We start from the raw sequence: 16,574 nt of genomic DNA, 5'->3' as shown, positions 1-16,574 counted from the left end.
GGTTCACATCTAAATTCTACTTCAAATTTTTAAAAGACAGAAATCATTTACTCTGCTAGGTTTTAGCTGAAAAATAGACTAGAATCTATTGTTTATATGTATGTAAATATATATATTAAATTCAGCTATTGCTGAGCCACAGCTGCAACTCTCTACCAGCTTTGGTTCTTTAACATTCATCACAAAGCCGTGTCGCAACTCGAAAGCCTCGCCAAATTCTGCTTAGCATAATCAAAGACAAACCTTTTTCAGTTAATTTCTGCCTTTTTAATAATTCTTCTTAAGCTCAGGTACAGGCTCAGGTTCCGGTTCATTCTTGAATCACATTTCAATTAACCATATACCCTAATCAGATTATGCTGCCAAGTCAGCTGTGTCATGCTAAAATCTTCATCAACGACTCATGCCTGACCACGCCCCCTGAACATCTGCTGAGTTATGTATATGGGCAAGCAGAAAACTCAGCGTGCCACGCCCCAATTCGGTGGACTGCGCCTCATGTGAAATGCAAACAGGCAATTAAACGGCGTTGCAAAAGGCGCAAAAGCTTGCAATGTGCCACAGTTGCAGTTGCAGTTCCAGTTGCAGTTGTTGTTGCACTTGCCCAGGCCAACGATCGACTATGTGTGTATGTGTGTGTGTGAGTGTGTGCTGTGCTGTGCTGCGCATGCGTCCAGTTTTTACAGTTTTATTAACTGCATTTTTATCTAGCTGCAACCAAACAACTTGCAGCAAGCTGCACGAACTGGCTCTCAGACTTGGCGCATTGAGCGGAAAAAACATAGCCCAGGTTTTTGCTGTTTGTTGTTGTTGTTGTTGTTGTTGTTCGTATCGCACGAAATACCCTTTTGGCCAAGAATTCGCTGGCTGGTTGGCTAGCTAAAAGGTACCATAGAGGCGGAGCAGGCGAAGGAAGCTGCCGCACTTGCCACAAACCAGTTGAGCGCCAAGCAGCGTCTAACTGTTCACGTCGGCGGCCAGTTGGGGCAAGTGCAGTCCGTTGCATCTCTTGGCTTATTACTTATAGAATTTATTTGGCCAACAAACACGACCGACCGACTTGTCTTGGCCAACAACAACAGCAACAGCAGCGCAGACTAAAAGCAAAAAATAAAATAAAATAATGATAACTGCTGAATCGTAAAAAAAAGGTTGTGCATTTTTTATAACTACTGCCATTTGGCAATGCCCAGGAGCAGCCAGCAGCGGAAATTGTTTGTCCTACTATACATATACAGATATATATATATATATCTATCTTTATATATATATATATATATATATATATATATCTATCGAAGTTTGTTGTTTGTTCTCGTTGCTTGTAATAGAGTTAGCTTAGCCCGAAGCACGGGTTCTGTTCTCCTTATAGGGGCAATCAGCCAGCATCGACAACTTGGCTGCAATTCAGGTTGCAGCTACTGCTGCTGTTGCAGTTGCAGTTGCAGTTACCGTTGCAATTGCATATTTACACAGGAATGTCAACTATTTCCTTTTAATAATTTGCCAAGACAGGTTTTGTTCGTTTTTTTTTCCTTTTCTGATTGATGCGCTAAACAATAAAGCTTCTCAGCTTTGGCCATTAATTAATTAGGCAAGCAAGCTGCTTAGCCACAGCTCGTTGCACATATATATATATATATATATATATATATATATATGTGCTCAACTATAGTGCTTGCCTGCCACAAATCCGCGCTACCGTAACATTCAAAAGTCAATATTGAATCGTGGGGCAGTTGCAAACAAACACCCAGCCAGCCAGTCAGCCAAGTGCTGCTGTCACAGGCACTTACACACACACACACACACCTACCACAGCAGCAGCTCCTTTGGCAGTTGACTTTTGGCACCTAGTGTGTTTGTGTTGCTTGTTTGCTGCAATTGTTTTCACAGTTTGTGGAATTTCGCACGGCAATTTGTGACGTCACGTTTATTTGAATATATATAGATATATGTATTGAAATGATGACCTTAAAATGGGGGATTTTTTTTGGTATCTTCACAGTTATACAACGCTCTTAATTAGTAGCCAAAGCGAACTGTGGATACATTGGAACTATTGAAATTTGTTTATAAATAAATGGTTATACATAAAATTAACAAATGTTTAGCTTTCGTATGACTTACATACATCTTGATTGGTTCATTGTGATGTCCCACTGCTCTAATCCTCTTTTTACAGCCTTTTGACTTTAAATATAATCGAATATTATTATTTTACTTTGGTTTATTGAAGTCTAAAATGTTAGTGGACTAAAGCTTAGAGCGTGAGACGAAGTGAGGAGTGTCATTGTCATTGCCATTGTCATTGTCATTGTCATTGTCATTGTCATTGTCATTGTCATTGTCATTGTCATTGTCATTGTCATTGTCATTGTCATTGTCATTGTCATTGTCATTGTCATTGTCATTGTCATTGTCATTGTCATTGTCATTGTCATTGTCATTGTCATTGTCATTGTCATTGTCATTGTCATTGTCATTGTCATTGTCATTGTCATTGTCATTGTCATTGTCATTGTCATTGTCATTGTCATTGTCATTGTCATTGTCATTGTCATTGTCATTGTCATTGTCATTGTCATTGTCATTGTCATTGTCATTGTCATTGTCATTGTCATTGTCATTGTCATTGTCATTGTCATTGTCATTGTCATTGTCATTGTCATTGTCATTGTCATTGTCATTGTCATTGTCATTGTCATTGTCATTGTCATTGTCATTGTCATTGTCATTGTCATTGTCATTGTCATTGTCATTGTCATTGTCATTGTCATTGTCATTGTCATTGTCATTGTCATTGTCATTGTCATTGTCATTGTCATTGTCATTGTCATTGTCATTGTCATTGTCATTGTCATTGTCATTGTCATTGTCATTGTCATTGTCATTGTCATTGTCATTGTCATTGTCATTGTCATTGTCATTGTCATTGTCATTGTCATTGTCATTGTCATTGTCATTGTCATTGTCATTGTCATTGTCATTGTCATTGTCATTGTCATTGTCATTGTCATTGTCATTGTCATTGTCATTGTCATTGTCATTGTCATTGTCATTGTCATTGTCATTGTCATTGTCATTGTCATTGTCATTGTCATTGTCATTGTCATTGTCATTGTCATTGTCATTGTCATTGTCATTGTCATTGTCATTGTCATTGTCATTGTCATTGTCATTGTCATTGTCATTGTCATTGTCATTGTCATTGTCATTGTCATTGTCATTGTCATTGTCATTACCATGATTCATTACCATGATTCATTACCATGATTCATCTGGGGATTTTCAGTAGCATTGTCATTATTATCATCATTCGTATAATTTTTTTTAATACTTATTTAAATCGAGTGGCCAAATTCATTTGCTGAACTATAGCCATAACGCTAAACGCAAACTTGGCCACCTGCACATTAGAAACGACTTCATATTAACCCAAATTTATTTTCATATTAAGCCATAATTATCTACCCACCTGAATATTGCTGTTCAATGAAATGCCAAAAATGCCGCCAGCTTTGAAGATAATTGGCTTTTGCAGGTTTTGCATAAAAAACTTGAGTGCGGATTTGTATTTGGGTTCAGCGTCGACCCAATAGGAATGTCCTAAGAGATTCGATAGTTCCTCACAGTCTTTGGCCAACAGATCGCACATATAGCAAAAGGGAAAGGTCTCCAACAGGACGGCGAGGGCAAAGATGATCGCGGAAATTGCACGAAATAGCCCAGAGAAATATATGGCATTGATCATAGTCAGACCCAGAACGAAGCCGATCAACATAAACTGTACGAAAATGGTGCGCGACATAACTGGACGCATTATGTTGCAGCATCTGAGATGAGGGGCTCATTAGCATATATGTTATGTAGTGTAACTGGACTTACTGCAGTATCAATTTATGATAAATAATGTTATAGACCAGATCCTCGTAGTGCTTCGCCTCTGTCTGTTGACGATCGGTGCGCAGCTGGCGAATATGCTCCTTCAGAACATCGGCATGACCTCGAAAATTATTGACGAACACGAGCGTATATGTGTCAGTAATCAAAACTATCGTCGCCACCAATAGGAAAACAATACACTCGAAGATCGTCTGTATCCAAAGCTGGCCGATATCATTGCGCCAATCGAAGATCGGATTGTAGAACATCCAGGGCGGATGTCCATTCACCACTCCAACCACGACGACAGACACCGAATAAGTTAGATTAAACAGGCCATATATGAAAAATATGTAATTGGAGTCAGCCACAGCTTTGTGGATCGTCCAACGATCGCCGTCGCTTTGTAATCGCTCATCCAGATCGTCTAGTATCGCGATCGTCTGGTGCAGACGCTTCAGATTCGTATACACAATAATAATCTTAACGGATGCTCCAGATATGTTGAAAGTTAGTGGCAGCATGCTCAGAAACTCGCCAGGACTAAGGTTCTTCAAATTCACAATGAGACTAAGACCCATACCAAGCGGTCCATAAAGGAACGCAAAGTGGAAGACCAAGCCACTCCAGAGCAGGTATAGGTAACGTGTGACACCCTGCTTAGGCGGTATCCAGCCAATGAACTTCATAGTTCGAAACAAATAGGTGCAACACTCTCGGGAACGTACGCGCACCACAAGTGGAGCTGGATGAATTAGCCTGAATATTCCGGTCATTGCGAGTGCCACTGAATTCAAACCGAAATGTGCTCAGCTTTTATAATGATTCAACGATAACTGTGGGATTGGCAGCAGCTGCAAAGGTGTCCATCACTTGGCTATTGGCTATATAATTAAGAATATCGAATTGGCTAGCTACGAGTGTCAATCAGAAACAAAAGGCGTCGCTCACACATCGAATATGCTGCAGGAGTGCGTGGCCTAGACTAGATGGCAAAGATATAGAGAGACCTTTGTAACTGGCAAAGAACATAGGAAAGGGAATATGAGACTATAAGACCATATGTTAGCAGGCTAAAGATAGAGAAAGTGTGTTTCATATAACTCTCAAATAAGAGCGAATAGAAGTCCAGGGGAAACAGATGAAACAGTAAAATTAGCTAATACGACCCGAGAGAAGCTTCTTATTATTTTTGCAATTTTCTCAGCCTAACTTCTCTATAAAAGAAGAGCTAATTTTAGGCATTTCAGTTTATAGAAACTCCCTTAGGCCTGAACCCTTTGAAAATGGGTAGCAAGAGGCGTGGCTATATATATTCCTAATCCATAAGCCATATCGTTCTGACTGCCTGTAAGGCTAGACATTTTAAATATATATTCTTGCAGTTTTCCGGGTATTGCCTAGTCGAGCACTCACAACTAGAGCTGATTTTTAACATAAGTTACGACAACTGCTGTGCAGATTAAACACAAAAATCTATATTTCTTAGTTGTGTTACAATTACAATTGAATTTTTGAATCAGCAAAGTTCTTAAGCTTTTTTATTTATTTTTATTTTCATTTTTCATCTCGCATTACTTGAATCGATCGCCCAGATTCATTTGCTGCACTATGGTCATAACGCTGAATGCGAACTTGGCCATCTGTAAATAATAATTTTATATAAGAATGGGAAATGATTTAAGAATTTTTCTACTCACCTGTACATTGCTCTTCAGTGAGATGGGAAACACGCCGCCAGCAATAAATATGATGGGTTGTTGGACATGTTGTAAGAAAATTCTTAGGGTCGACTTATATTTGATGCTGGAATCCATCCAGTTCGATTGGGCCAACAGATTGGACAACTCGATGCAATCGTTGGCCAGCAAATCGCAATAGTAGCAAAAGGGAAATGTCTGCACCAAAACGGCGCCGACAAATATCACCGAAGATAAGCCCCGAAAGAAGTTGGAGAAATGTAAAATGTTAATCAGAGTTAAGCCCAGGATAATGCCAATAAACAGAAACTGGATGAAAATTGTGAGCGACATTATGGGACGTATCAAGCGACAGCAGCTGGAAAGAAGATGCTGAAATGTACTACAGGCTATACTAGAGATATATGTGAACCTACTGCAGTATCGACTGATGATAGGTAATGCAGCCGACGAGCTGCTTATAGTCCTCAGCGTCTGTCTCGATCAGATCCTGGCGCAAATTGCGTACGCGATCCTTCAGCACATCGATGTGCGCCCGAAAGATATTGACAAAGATAATGGTAAACGTGTCCATAGAAAGTATCACACTCGCCATCAAACCCACGACCATCAGCTCGAGAACAGACTGTAGCAATAAGCTCCACACTCCGTGGCGCCAATCGAAGATGGGATTGTACAATAGCCAGGCTGGTTGTCGATTTATCATTCCGGCTATCACATCGGATATCGTATAGGTTAGATAAATCTTCAAATATATTAGAAATATATTGTTCGATCTGGCAATGGCTTCGTGAATCTTTCGACGGTCTTCGTCGCTGTGCACCTGTTCGTCCAAGATATCTAAGGCGTCTTTGGTGTCGTGCAAGCTGTTCAGATAAATCAACATCACCAGACACTTTACCGTGTTGCCAACTATGTTGAAAAACATTTGCAGAACGTTCAGAAATTCGCCCGGCGTAAAGTTCTTGGCGTCAATAAAGAGGCTCAGTCCCAGCCCAGTTGGCAAGTAGATCGCACCAGCAACAAATACGAAGCTCGACCAGCATAGATACAAATAACGCCTCAAGCCCTGCTTGGGCGGAATCCAACCAGTAACGGACATCATGCGATACAAATAGGTGCAACTCGCCCGGGAACGCATGCGCACTGAAAGCGGAGCCGGATAAATTAGTTGAAATATGCCTGCCATTGCACTTGATACTGTGGCATGTCTCAGAAGGTGCGCAGCTTTTATGCAGGCTTCAAGGGCAGCGCAGGAACTGCAGCAGCTGCTAAGGTGCTCAAGTTGAGACTTGGCCTGTAATTAGGCCTTTTGAGGTGTCAATCATTTGCAAGTTCTGCATTCGAATTCGCATTTTTGTTTAAGCCTTTTCACACTCAGCCAATTTCACTCAAAACAATTTCAAAAAAACAATTTAAGAGGCAAAAGTGAGTTGGAAGACTTCGGCTCTGCTGTTGAAATTATAAAAGGCATTTAAGACTGAAACTGTTGCAAAAATATATCTTTGATAAATACCAAACTTAGAATCTCTACTCTTCAGGTTATATTAAACTAAAATATTTTTGAACCATGAACAGAATAATATTGCTTAAGATTAACTGCAATGTTCTTGGCTAAGAAAAGTGTCAATCGTTAAAGATTTATTAAATATCCATATAAAAAGCGCGAAGCTAGTTTCTGTTGGCATTTGCTTGACACCAACAAATCAGTTGTTTTGTGATATATATATATATATATATATAATTTATATAATTTATATAAAATAGTTGCATGTTGCTGCCAGCTTTGGATGCTCGAGGCTGCTGTTCGAGCTGGCAAAAAATAGAATTGCCGGAGTTTTTGTAATTTGCACAGCTTAAACACGCAACGGATAAGCCTGGGCGTGGCCGTCACACCTGGTACAGTAGTGCTAAGTAGTTGATGGACCTTCGTGACTGTCAAAGCAAATATAAAATATACAAATAGATAACTAGATATGTAGCTTAGCCGTAAGTAGCTTAGCTGAAAAAAAAACTAAAAATATAACTAAATGAAACTAATCCTTAGAGCTAATATAAGTCTGCATTGATATTAACTGATATAATTAAAATAAAACAAACTTAAAATTAATATAACATAAATAAAATAAAAGCATCTAAATACCTTAGCGTGACTGTTCAAAGATTTGCATCGAATACATTAGCTCATTATCAATATTATTTCTTTGGTTTTATCATAATCAAATTATGTTTTAATCAATAGACATTTTATTTGTTACCAAATTCAAATTCTTGCTACATTTAACTGATAAACATTTTTATCTATTTTTAGGTAAGTCCATTTGAAGTGTGAAGCGTCTTACTTAATTGAAATGATTCTCGTATATTTAAGTACTTTTCGAATTCAGGTAAAATAAAAAACTTTTATTATAATTAACAATATTTAACGAGCACATCAAATGTTTATTCTCTTCTTAACAAAGTCTTATAAGTTTTTCGATTGTCTCTAAATACGCTACGTGTTCTTTGTAGGCAATCTGACAAGATTTGCACTTTGCCAAACTTAAAAGCTTTTTACTGTTTGTTTGCTAAGCAAGTGGCCAGTCTGTTTGACAGCCTGTTAAATATTTGACAATATTAAACACATATATGACAATTAAAAATAAGAGTAATGCATTGGAAGGTATTTAAAGAGCTGCTGTTAAATTTTAACAAGAACTAAACTATTCATTACATATTGTAAAGTAATCTCAATCAATCAAATTTTTAAGAATCAGATAAGTTTCGTAGTAAATATTTGTATATTTTCAATAACTTTGAATGTATTACAAACAGTTTAATAATATGTATAATTACATTTATGACAGAACTTTAACTGCCAGTTAAATATGAGTCAAGGCTTGCAGCTATTTTTTAACTTCCAATTCATAGTTTCGATTTCAACGAATAACACAGATCAATGTAAAATATTGTAAGAGCTGTTGTCAATTCTTTGACAGACACTTAACAGTTAGTTAAACATTAATAAGAAAAATTAAAAATTATAAAAATTATATATATATATATATATATATATATATATATATATATATATATATATATATTAACATTGCAAGACATGCTGTCAAATTTTTAATATGCACTTTAACTGCCAGTTTAATACTTGACTGCAAACCTTAGAATTCGTTGTTTCGATCTCAGCATAAAACACTTACAACACAAGAGATTAGAACACTGCTGTCAACTTTTTAACTGCTACTTTAACTACCAGTTAAGTATTTGACTACAATTGCAACGCTTACGAGGCTTACGATTTATGTCAAATAAATAAGAGTCACTTAAGCTGGCAGTCATGTTCATCATTTCCATGTAGAAAGTTCTCCCACACAGATAAAACTAGAAAATGAAATAGATTGCCGCAAATTTAATGCAATTTGACAAGCCTTAAGTCGCTCCACATTTTCGGCCACATATTAGGAATATTTTCCCCAAGTGGAAACGCGCAATAAACTCTATAAATTTCACACTATGAGAATTTAAGCGGGATTTCTTTTTGGCGTATTTTGAACATTCCGCTTTGCCACTTCTTGCCCAAACATTGACCGCAGCAATGAAGGGCTTAAAAACATAAAAAAAGAGGAAGCAACAACAAGTGGCAAATAAAGCCACAAAAAATGCCACAAGAGCAGCATGCCTGAAGGCCACCAGCCGCAACAGCAGCAGCAACAACAGCAGGAGAAAAAAAAACATTTAACGAGGAAGAGTTGAGTGCGGTTGGGTGTTGTCGGCTTATAAAAAGTAAAAGCGCAAAATTGTCATAAAAATGCATAATAAAGCGGACGCTCCTGCGCTATAATTGCTGGCCAAATAATAGCTGTAATTTTGTATGCCATCAACTTTAATGCGTGCAGATAAAATTTCGTTTAAGCTGGAAATAATGCGCGTGTCTTTGGGCCACGTTTCGGGCGCTGCAACATTGCGTATACGTAATATTTGAAATGCATTTCTGCAGCGGCAGCTGCCGCGCGAAAAGCCACTTAAAGCGCGTGGGCAGCCGTTCGACTGCTAATAAAGCCATTAAACAGCTTGGCTACAAATTAATTAAACAAGACAAGAAGACTCGATGCTCACAAGAGCCATGCAAATCTGTGGAGCTGCATGATGTCAGCAGCCGAAATATCTCTGTATAACAAAAGAGGAGACGAACCAAAGCTTGAGCATAGATACAAATGTATTCGCGCACATGTTCAGATACAAATGTATCTACGTGGCGCATGCAGCATGTGGGCCGTGCAGTGCGCATCTGTCAGCTACTTTTAGGCATGTTTGCGCCTCGCTGTCACCTGCTTGGCCGCTGGCAGCTCTAATGGCCGTTAGCTGCCCACGATGCCAAAAATGATCGCGTTATCTGTGCAACTTGTTGTTGCAAATGCGCCTGACCAACAAAATTTAAGCCGAGAGCCAAACATTAGTCATAAACGTAGCGTCTGCGTGGCGAAAAACCTTTTTCTAATACCCTGTAAAAGAGGCTGCTGTCAGCTTGACCGAACGTATTATCATATATACTCTAAATCGATAAATGTCGATTTATATAGCTGTTAACTTTAGGACTGTTGAAATACTTTAAACAAGAGAGACTTCTGTCGAGTTGAGGCTTAGTTAATGTAGTTGAGAACAAAAAGTGCTTTTCATTTGCACTCTTCATGCATATCGATAAATATCGATAAATATCTTGAAAGGTATCGATTATAATATTGTAGAATGACAGCTCTCAGAAAATCGTTCAACTGTTGAGCACAAACAGCTAAGCCAAATTTAAATGGATTTCAATTTCAATTAAGTTACTTTCAGCAGTTGTGAGAAGCGCAGAGAGAGGCATGTGTGAGTGTGTGTTTCTCTATATTGCATAGCCACAGTTTACAGGGTATATTCGAGTCAAGCATTGCTGTTTAGTTCTGTTTTTCTGTTGCTTTGGTGTCGAGTTGCGTTGGCGTGCTTTTGGGTCAAGCGGCAGCTCCTTTTTGGCATTGTTCTGTCTTTGGCTTTGGCTCGTGATTCGTAATAAAGTCAAGGAGAACTTTTTTTGGGCTGACGGAGCCGCGCAGCCAAGCGAAGTCAAGTCAACCGGTTGCAGTGGCATGTCAGTCAGAGCGTGTGGGTGTGGACCAGGGCCCATTGTGCGACGGCAGCGGTGACTCTTGTTGGCCTAAAACTAACCGCACTGACGGATTGCTTTCTAATGGTTTGCCAAATGTGCGCCGCCGCTGCTGACCCTTTTTGCCCAAAATTGTTTGGCGTTGGCGTGACCGCAGCGAGGCCAATAAAGCCAGGCGGCACGAACAGCAGTTGTTGTTGTTGTTGTTGTTGCTGGTTTTTGTTGCATGAAAACGGTTAAATCGCCGCAGGCGCGTAACCTGTCTTAAGACCTTTTGCGCAAGTGCAAAAATTGGCCAAAACTGGCAACAGCAGCAGCAGCAGCGGCAGCATTTAACTGCGTCTCCAACCTGAGTCCAAAAGTCCAAGCCGAAGTCCGTAAAGTATCTGTGCCGTTTGCCTGCCACATGGCCGCAGCATGCGATCGCCATATTTGGCCAAAATAAAATATATATATATAAATGTATGTGTGCATGTATGTGTGTGTGTGTGCTTGGGTATAAGCTGCATTTAGCTTGGCTAGCCAAAAAAAAAAAAAACACTATTGCATGCCACTTGACTTGCCGCCTGACTCGTATTTGGTTATACGTCGCCCTAGGCCCCAAAAGCTTGAGACGCAGCCAACATTCGGCTCTGCCTCACCTCTGGCTCCAGCTTCAGCTGCGGCTGCGGCTGCAGCCCAGACCCTTGCCTAAGCCGGTTTCTTCTTTTTTGCATGCCCGCTCATAAATCCCCAAGAATTCGCATTTTGTCTTCTCAATGCTGCTGCTGCTGCTGCTGCTGCGACTGTTGGTAATTCAAGCTCACATTTGACTTTTAACTTTCGGCCAACCGAAATGTGCAACGTGGCCAAAAACAAAAATCATTGGCGGCCATTTTGGTCATATGTGTGCCGAAATTGATTACAATTCGAGGCAAGTCTAAGAAAACGCATTGCCAAGAAGTTGCTAGAGCGAGAGACAGAACTCTAAACTTTGCTTATAGCAGACTGAAGTAAAATGAAGTTGGAGTTATATAGCCTTATATATATATGTATATATATATATATATATATATATATATATATATTATATATATTATATATATTAAAAAATAGTTTTTCTAGCCTCTGCAGAACTTATTTTAAAACTGAACTCTCAGCTGATCTCTGTCTTTAGATATTCTTGCACCTTTTGCGCTCTTACAGTCATTGCAGACAAGCTCTGGCTTAGCTCCTAAGTCATGTCTTTAAAGCATTTAATTACTTACGTATTCATTTTTATTTACTTACAATAATTTATTTTATATTTCTGTGAGTCCTTATAATATTTATTTTTTATTTAGATTTATTATTATACAAACTTATACAGCTTCTTAAGCTTTACTAGATTAACTTGTAATAGTCACAATAGAAGTAAGGATTTCAGTGTTAGTATATTTTAAAGGAAAGGTCTAGAGGCATCTAGAGTCATATGCCTCTGTCTGTCATTTTATTTTGATGGTCTTCTTGTCTGCGACTGCAGATATTTAATGTCTTTAGCTATGTTTTGAGGATTCTGCAAGCACAGCTGATAGATTCAGTTCTCTGAGAATGAATTGATTTATATCTTTATGAGTTTACCACTTTACTGTTGCTGCTAAATTCCAGTGAAGCCTTGGCATATTATAAATATATAATAAATGCATGCGCATGTCTAGTTGGCCAAAACTATTTTATTTTATTTACACTCTTTGCTTTCTAAATTTAAATAAATATTATATGTAACAAATGAAATTTATAAAGTTAAAAAAAAATATGTATAAATAGGTGAACTCAGAGTAGTCTGAAGACTCAGAATGCAGCACTCAGCACAGCTTCCACAAACTATCCTTAAGTAAACATTAAACTGAATGATTTTTTTTGGAGCAGCTGCTGTCTTCATTGGTCCTTCTTAGTCTTCTTACCAGTCCAAGTCGCACTCTCAAGTCTCCCAGCAAAGAGAGCACATGTATATACTATAGGCATCTTGGTGACTTCAATGCAGCCTAATTTGACGAGCTTTTTTGGTACGTTTCAATGTGCAATCCATGCTACATTGACCTGAAAGATAGGTTGACTCAAATCTAGGCACTAAACTTCGCCAGGAAAAACTTCATAGCTTTAAGAGTTGATATTTTCGTTTCACGTTTTTCTGAGCCTGCAAAGTACTCTCTAGTCACAGCATAATATCCTTGAAGCTTCCCTTAAAATCCATATTTAATAAAAAATTATCCAAGTAAATGAGCAATAAATTTAGCTCTCAAAACAGAAACCCTCCGCCTGTGCCACTTCAGGCTAATTGTATAAGAGAAAAACAATGTTTAGCTCAAATATTTAGGAAGCGCAGCGAAGTGAATCTAAACAAATCAAATTAAGGCCACACTTTAAGAACTAACGTGGCTTGTAAATATGTTTTTAACGGTGCTGAAGTAATGCGCGACGCTGAAATCGTTGCAGCGTGCCACCAGTAACAAATGCAACTAAATATAATAATAAATATATATATTTATATTTATATATATATATATAGAGAGAGAGAGAAACATATATGAATACGGTAAAGCCGCGATCCGGCTGCGGCAAAAACAACAATGGGCTAAAACCAAAGCAAGCATATTATAAACAAACATAATCGCTGGCGCCACGACACGCTTCGTGGGTCAAAAGCGGTTGCAGTTGCAGTTGCAACAACAACAACAACGAAAGCACTTAGTGGCAGCAAAAAAAACGCAAAAAATTGAAGCAAAACAAAACAGAAAATGGTAAAGAAAAGAAACGAAACGAAATGCACATGCAACAGAATCGGTGGCAGCCACAGTGGCTGGCTAAGGGTTAGCTGGTAATGGGCATACGTTGGGGGCAGGCAGGGCAGAGCCGCAGTCACATTTCTGCCTCTCTCTCTCTCTCATTTGTTTTTATTTTTTTGCAGCTTGCAGGCACTTGGCAATCCATCAATAAAATGAGCCTCGGCGCGTGCAAAGAATCAGCCAGCAAGCCAATAAGTACGACGTGAAAGAGCATACTGCAGCAGCAGAGAGGCAGCAAGGGGCAGGGGTGCTGAGACAGAGAGAGAGAGAGATAGATGGAGCATATTATGGCTTGTGGGTTTTTTCACGACTCTTGGCTTGGCTGCACTTGGCTGCCCGTCGCTGTTTTCTGCTCATATGAGCTCTGTCGACTACCCTGCAGTGAATGGGCTGCTGTAGAGGGGCTTATCAGCTAAGGGTGAATGAATATGGGTTAGTTAGATGCGGCAGCAACAGCAGCCGAGCTGGAATAGTCTATGGAATTTCTTTAACAGTTGCAGTCAGACTTTACGGTGCTTTTATATTGAAAATATATTTTATAAATTTGCTCAAATTACATAAATTTGAAATATTTAAAAGTCGCAAAATAAATCAAATTTAATTATTTACTATATATAAAGGAAATTAATTATAATATTTTACTCTAAGACTTAAATTAAATAAAAATTCTTAAACTTGAGAATTTTATCTTTTTATATATTTATATATTTATCTTTATATATTTATATATAAGTTTTATATTTTTATATATTCATATTTATTATCATTTCTACAATTAAAAAAATTATATATTATATATATATATACTAAGCTTTAAAATTTTGTTTCTAATATTATATTTTTTTAATTGTAGAAATTATAATAAATATATAACTATATTTCACTCAAAATATTAATTAAATTTATTTATTTTGAGCTTTATAATTATTTTTCTAAATAAATTTTTTATTTTTCTTATGCATAACATTTATATATATAATTCTAATAAGTAGTATATATCAGAATAGATTTATATTCATGTGCTGGATATATGAGATGCTAATATGAGCAGTAAAAAAATAGATTCTTGGCAGCTCTTAGCCTTTTCATCAAATGAAAAAAACTACAATAGTAGATATAATGAGCTATAACTCCAAGCTATAGCATCAAGTAGATAATGAAAGACTTCAAAGCGTTTGTTTATTCAACTCTAATTTCATTTTGAGGCAGCAACATCTTCAGCTTCAGTTTCTTAGCCAACTGCAGAGTATCGGCTAGTCGTGCATGGCCACTCCATATGTCTACGTGCCACTGCTATGCGAGTACTTTGCGTTCATTATGATCATGATTATGATTATTTTGGAGCAGACGTTTTGCTGTACCTTCGTCCCTTCAGTTGGCTACAGCTGCTGCTCACCTGCTTGCCGCCTCACCTGCTCGTCTGCTGTTAATGGGGCGCACTCATTCAATCAGTGGCAAGCAGCTACAGCAACAACAACAGTTTGGCTGCTGCAATCAGCGCGCGCATCAACGTTGCATATTTCACATTGCCACGCTTCAACATCTGCCCATCGTGCCCTGCCCCTTCCGACTGCCTTTTTATTGTTGTTCTTTTTCTTTTTTATTTCCTCTTTTTTTTTTGGTGTTCCTTCCACACGTCTTTCGCACTGTTTTTTGTGCCGTGCAGCCACTTAACGGTTTTTCAGTATGCAGCCACAGTTAATTCCCGAGTAATTGGCTAAGCGTTTCGCTTGCGTTCAGTTTGTGCATCGTCTGCCACAAATGGTCAGCCACATGATGTGGCAATAATTTCAGTCTTAAGTGATATATCTGCTAAAGGGAAATAGCTGCTAGTAGAGTTACTACAAGCTGATAATACGACACAATTCTGTGGACGTAATGCGAGGCTTAAAGTAGATGGAAGCTAGAAAAATGCAAAGACTGCAGTTAGACGGGAGTGTATGACTAGGAGATACCCGGATAGGGTAGGGCATTGTTTCAACATCTTATGCAGCGGCTGCTACTGGGAAAAGAAGCTATTAATGTTGTTGAGCTCGAATATGACATTAGTATATGTGTAGACAGCAAAGCACAGTTGAAGTTATTTTAATTTAAAGGTCAAATATAATAATTTCAAAATATTTAATTTATTTTGTTTATTCCGTAAGAGAACTAGAGAACTAATAATATCTTTAAGACTTATGGCCTTCAAGTTATTTATCAAAAATCAAATCATTTTAAGTGAACTAGAATATATATATATATGTAATTTCAAATCTCTATAACAGGCGAATATTATTCAACAAACAGTATAATAATATCTGTTTAGTCTTAGATAAATTACCCAAAAAATTGTACTTGAAACTACCTCGTTTTATGGTATTCATTCTAAATCTAACTACGCTCAACATTGTTATTATTTATGCTAAGGATTTTATTAGCCAGTTCGTAATTAAGCTATGGCCAGGTGGCAGCTGTTAGCAAATAATTAATTTCAACTGCGCTTAATTGAACAAGTCGAGCAACTAATTAGGGCTGAGCTCTACCCTCGGCCCTGGTAGAAATAATTTCGGGTCATTTGGCTAGCCAATTAGATTTTCTGTTGGCCATTTTTGTCGGCAATTTAAGCCAAAACGACACCAACAAAATAATTTAGCTGTAAATTGTGGCTATAACTGAATGAACTCTTGTATCTAAAGGGTGTTGTTGTTGTTGTTGTTGGCACGTGTTCCAGCACATCATCATTCATAAAGTGCAACAACAGATAACAACAGCAACGGCGACCTGGGTGTAAAAGATGCTGCAAAAATAAACAGAGCAACAGCAGAAAGCAGCAGCAACAGCACGCTGCTTGCTAAGGAAAGCCATTCAAGTAATTTAGTTTGATATAGTATGACACTTGCATATACCCTGTGAGGCCTTTTTAATGATAATCAATTTGAATTTTGTAGTTCTCTTAGCTTGGCTTAATGTGCTTAAATCAATTTTATATTTTTAACCAACTGCATAATACTCACTAAGGTATATATATATTTGTGAACTTGCCATGCTCCACTGGACAAGCTACTTAAT

General features: G+C 38.0%; 1 protein-coding gene across 9 annotated transcripts in view; it reads left to right on the top strand.

Annotated features, from left to right (window-relative positions):
* LOC111592945 (sex determination protein fruitless) overlaps positions 1-16,574 on the top strand; it is a 122,924-nt gene that overhangs the window by 53,123 nt on the left and 53,227 nt on the right. Inside the window, exon 1 of one of the 9 annotated variants that reach the window (XM_023305418.2) lies at positions 7,944-7,972. The exons of the other annotated variants lie outside the window; for them this stretch is intronic. The gene's annotated coding sequence lies outside the window, so the exon portion shown is untranslated. Of the gene's footprint in view, positions 1-7,943; positions 7,973-16,574 lie in introns of those variants that run through there. 9 annotated transcript variants of the gene reach the window in all.

The sequence above is a fragment of the Drosophila hydei genome, unplaced genomic scaffold (genome assembly GCF_003285905.1).
Source record: "Drosophila hydei strain 15085-1641.00,03,60 unplaced genomic scaffold, DhydRS2 tig00008119-arrow-pilon, whole genome shotgun sequence".
Taxonomy (NCBI): Eukaryota; Metazoa; Arthropoda; class Insecta; order Diptera; family Drosophilidae; genus Drosophila; species Drosophila hydei.
The sequence above is the reverse complement of the archived record's forward strand: the minus strand, read 5'-3'. Positions and strand labels throughout refer to the sequence as shown.